Consider the following 5,299-nt stretch of genomic DNA (forward strand, 5'->3'; position numbering starts at 1 on the left):
CATGGTTATTATAATCATAGTCGTGGGTGTTATAATCATAGTCGTGGTTGTTATAATCATGGTCGTGGTTGTTATAATCGTAGTTGTGGTTGTTATAAATATGGTCGAGATTGTTATAATCATGATCGTGGTTGTTATAACCATAGTCGTGGTTGTTATATTCATGGTCGTGGTTGCTATAATCATAGTCGTGGTTGTTATAATCATTGTCGTGCATGTTATAATCATGGTCGTGGTTGTTATAATCATAGTCATCATTGTTATAAATATGGTCGTGGTTGTTATATTCATGGTCGTCCTTGATATAATCATTGTCGTGGTTGTTATAATTATGGTCGTGGGTGTAATAATCATAGTCGTGGTTGTTATATTCATGGTCGTGGTTGGAATAATCATAGTCGTGGTTATTATAAACATAGTAGTGGGTGTTATAATCATAGTCGTGGTTGTTATAATCATAGTCGTGGTTGTTATAATCGTAGTTGTGGTTGTTATAAATATGGTCGCGATTGTTATAATCATGATCGTGGTTGTTATAACCATGGTCGTGGTTGTTATATTCATGGTCGTGGTTGCTATAATCATAGTCGTGGTTGTTATAATCATTGTCGTGCATATTATAATCATGGTCGTGGTTGTTATAATCATGGTCGTGGTTGTTATAATCATGGTCGTGGTTGTTATAATCATGGTCGTGGTTCTTATAATCATAGTCGTGGTTGTTATAATCATGGTCGTGGTTGTTATAATCATGGTCGTGGTTGTTATAAACATGGTAGTGGTTGTTATAATCATGGTCTTGGTTGTTATAATCAGAGTCGTAGTTGTTATAACCATGGTCATGGTTGTTATAATCATAGTCGTGATTGTTAAAATCATAGTCCTGGTTGTTATAATCATGGTGGTTGTTACAATCGTTGTCGTGGTTCATATAATCATAGTCGTGGTTGTTATTATCATGGTCGTGGATATGATCATAGTCGTAGCTGTTATAATCATAGTCGTAGTTAATATAATCATGGTCGTGGTTCTTATAATCATAGTCGTGGTTGTTATAAATATGGTTGTGGTTGTTATAATCATAGTTGTGGTTATTATAATCATAGTCGTGGTTGTTATAATCATGGTCGTGGTTGTTATAATCGTAGTTGTGGTTGTTCTAAATATGGTCGAGATTGTTATAATCATGGTCGTGGTTGTTATAACCATAGTCGTGGTTGTTATAAATATGGTCGTGGTTGTTATATTCATAGTCGTGGTTGTTATAATCATACTCGTGGTTGTTATAATCATTGTCGTGCATGTTATAATAATGGGCGTGGTTGTTATAATTATGGTCGTGGTTGTTATAATCGTAGTCGTGGTTGTTATAATCATGGTCGTGGTTGTTATTATCATGGTCGTGGTTGTTATAATCATATTCGTGGCTGTTATAATCATGGTCGTGGTTGTTATTATCATGGTCGTGGTTTTTATAATCATGGTCGTGGTTGTTATATTCATGGTCGTTGTTGTTATAATCATAGAAGTGGTTGTTATATTTATGGTCGTGGTTGTTATAATCATGGTCGCGGTTATTATAATCATAGTCGTGGTTGTTAGAATCACGGTCGTGGTTGTTATAATTATAGTCGCGGTTGTTATAATCATGGTCGTGGTTGTTATAATCATAGTCGTGGTTGTTATAATCATGGTCATGGTTGTTATAATCATAGTCGTGGTTGTTATAATCATGGTCATGGTTGTTATAATTATTGTCGTGGTTGTTATAATCATAGTCGTTGTTGTTATAATCGTGGTCGTGGTTGTTATAATCTTAGTCGTAGTTGTTATAATCATAGTCGTGGTTGTTATAATCACAGTCGTGGTTGTTATAATCACGGTCGTGGTGGTTATAATCTTATTCGTGGCTGTTATATTCATGGTCGAGGTTGTTATAATCATGGTCGTGGTTGTTATACTCATGGTCGTGGTTGTTATAATCATGGTCGTGGTTGTTATATTCAAAGTCGTGGTTGGAATAATCATATTCCTGGTTATTATAATCATAGTCGTGGTTGTTATAATCAAGGTCGTGGTTGCTATAATCATGGTCGTGGTTGTTATAATCATAGTCGTGGTTGTTATAATCATGGTAGTGGTTGTTATAATAATAGTCGTGGTTGTTATATTCATGGTCGTGGTTGGAATAATCATAGTCGTGGTTAGTACAATCATAGTCGTGGGTGTTATAATCATAGTCGTGGTTGTTATAATCATGGTCGTGGGTGTTATAATCTTAGTCGCGGATGTTATATTCATGGTCGTGGTTGGAATAATCATTGTCGTGGATGTTATTATCATGGTCGTGGTTTTTATAATCATGGTCGTGGTTGTTATATTCATGGTCGTTGTTGTTATAATCATAGAAGTGGTTGTTATATTCATGGTCGTGGTTGTTATAATCATGGTCGCGGTTGTTATAATCATAGTCGTGGTTGTTATAATCACCGTCGTGGTTGTTATAATTATAGTCGTGGTTGTTATAATCATGGCCGTGGTTGTTATAATCATGGTAGTAGTTGTTATAATCATGGTCGTGGTTGTAATAATCATGGTCGTGGTTGTTATAATCATAGTCGTGGTTGTTATAATCATGGTCATGGGTGTTATAATCATAGTCGTGGTTGTTATAATCATGGTCATGGTTGTTATAATTATTGTCGTGGTTGTTATAATCATAGTCGTTGTTGTTATAATTGTGGTCGTGGTTGTTATAATCTTTGTCGTGGTTGTTATAATCATAGTCGTGGTTGTTATAATCACAGTCGTGGTTGTTATAATCACGGTCGTGGTTGTTATAATCATAGTCGTGGTCATTATATTCATGGTCGTAGTTGTTTAATCATGGTCGTGGTTGTTATAATCATGGTCGTGGGTGTTATAATCATGGTCGTGGTTGTTATATTCATAGTCGTGGTTGGAATAATCATATTCCTGGTTATTATAATCATAGTCGTGGTTGTTATAATCATGGTCGTGGTTGCTATAATCATGGTCGTGGTTGTTATAATCATAGTCGTGGTTGTTATAATCATGGTAGTGGTTGTTATAATAATAGTCGTGGTTGTTATATTCATGGTCGTGGTTGGAATAAACATAGTCGTGGTTATTACAATCATAGTCGTGGGTGTTATAATCATAGTCGTGGTTGTTATAATCATGGTCGTGGGTGTTATAATCTTAGTCGCGGTTGTTATATTCATGGTCGTGGTTGGAATAATCATATTCCTGGTAATTATAATCATAGTCGTGGTTGTTATATTCATAGTCGTGGTTGTTATAATCATGGTCGTTGTTGTTATAATCATAGTCATGGTTGTTATAATCATGGAAGTGGGTGTTGTAATCATAGTCGTGGTTGTTATAATCATGGTCGCTGTTGTTATAATCATAGTCGTGGTTGTTATAATCATGGTCGTGGTTGTTATTATCATGTTCGTAGTTGTTATAATCATAGTCGTGGTTGTTATAATCATGGTCGTGGGTGTTATAATCATAGTCGAGATTGATATAATCACGGTCGTGGTTGTTATAATCATAGTCGTGGTCATTATATTCATGGTCGTAGTTGTTTTAATCATTAGGGTGTGTCATAGGAGGGAAGATCAGCTAAAACTAATGGCCCATCACTTTTTTGGTAGATTTTAGTGTATATAAACAGAAAATAATTTCAGTTTCAATATTTTGCAACCTTTTGCTAGGTAAATTTTAGCGTGAAATTTATCGAAAATCTAACGTACAGCTGCATTAGTGCATTACAATTAAATAGTGAACATTGCTTTCTGACTTCATTCTTTAACAACCCAACTAACAATATTTTTTTCTGTTTCAGATTCTGATGCATTTATAAGTTGATAATATTTGCGATGGCTGCTTGTGTCAGGACGAGGAACCAAAAATCCAGCCATCTCAGTCACTATCTTGGGTCTGGGAGAGAGCTCCTGAAGTCGGAGTTGCCTATATTGAGAGATGCTTGACATACGGTGTTTTAATCAGGCAAATCAGTAAAAAGAACCAAAGAACTTACACAAACAAAGACATTGCCAGTGATATGACCAAAGCTGTCTTGGCACAGTACACTCTGGCTAACGCTCAGTTCAAGCCTCCAGTCATAACATTCTAGGTGGCTCACAACGGCTCTCAGGTTCTGCAGAATTTGGGTCGGTCATCATAAACTGAAAGGGAACCAGCTTCACAACCTGAGACTTATTGTCCAATTCATCGTGAGTGTCTACTTGCCAAATTGGTTCAACACCAAGGTCAAGTCATCGTTCTCCGAAGGTCCGAGGCATGTTCTCTTCCAGCTTGAGCTCCTGAGGAGTCAGCCAAGGAAGGTTGTTCAGATTGTGGAGCAGACTGTGAGGAGATCTTCCTGGTATGCTCATCCCGAGGCAGTTCTGCAGACAATTCTCTGCAGTAAGGATGAGGAGGAGAGAAGAGTGGCAGTCAAAAAGATCTTGGATATGAGACTTATGAGAGGATCTGGGCATGACGAATCAGTTGGTGACGATTCCTTCAGGGTCAGGAAGACTCCTAGAAGTCAATCTGGGTGCCAAGACCCTCACTGATCTCATAGATCTGGATAACATCCAGGCTGGCAGTGAGCCCCTCTTACCTGCTGGCTCACCAATGTTCAAGTCAGGCTTTCCTGGACACTTCATGCATGTCTGCCTGGCCTCCCTTTTACCCAGAGTATAGAGCGTTGTGTGCAACAGTGGCCGGGCCAGCAGTCACGTGTACAGCCAGGAGAGGAGGGAAGGCTACATCCGAGCTCAGGTGGTCAGCAGGGAGGTGATGAGTAGAAACAGAAGCAAGAAAGACATGTTCTCTATGGTGTGCAGTAACACCGGGTCGTAGTAGTAAAACCGGTTTTTGTATTTGATGATTTTGTTTTCTAAAGGAATATTAAATTTAATAAATGTGTCAAGATCATTCGTTTCACTATTCTTGATCATTTTCATCCTAATAAATTAACCTGATACATTTACTTTACTTTAAATAAGCTATTTAGTGGTGTTGGTAAAAGTGTGCGAATACTGAATTTCATAAGATTTCAAGTTAAAATTTACCTAGCAAAAAATGAAAACTTTTCAAATCTGAAGATATCACATGATTCTGGACATAGAACTACATCATTAATACCATGGGCCGATTTTTCAAACTCAAAAAAAAAAAAAATTCGCCTCCGTATGACACACCCTATTTAATCATGGTCTTGGTTTTTATAATCATGGTCGTGGTTGTTATAATCATGGTC

Source organism: Homarus americanus, unplaced genomic scaffold, assembly GCF_018991925.1.
Source record: "Homarus americanus isolate GMGI-L3 unplaced genomic scaffold, GMGI_Hamer_2.0 scaffold45562, whole genome shotgun sequence".
NCBI classification, from domain to species: Eukaryota; Metazoa; Arthropoda; class Malacostraca; order Decapoda; family Nephropidae; genus Homarus; species Homarus americanus.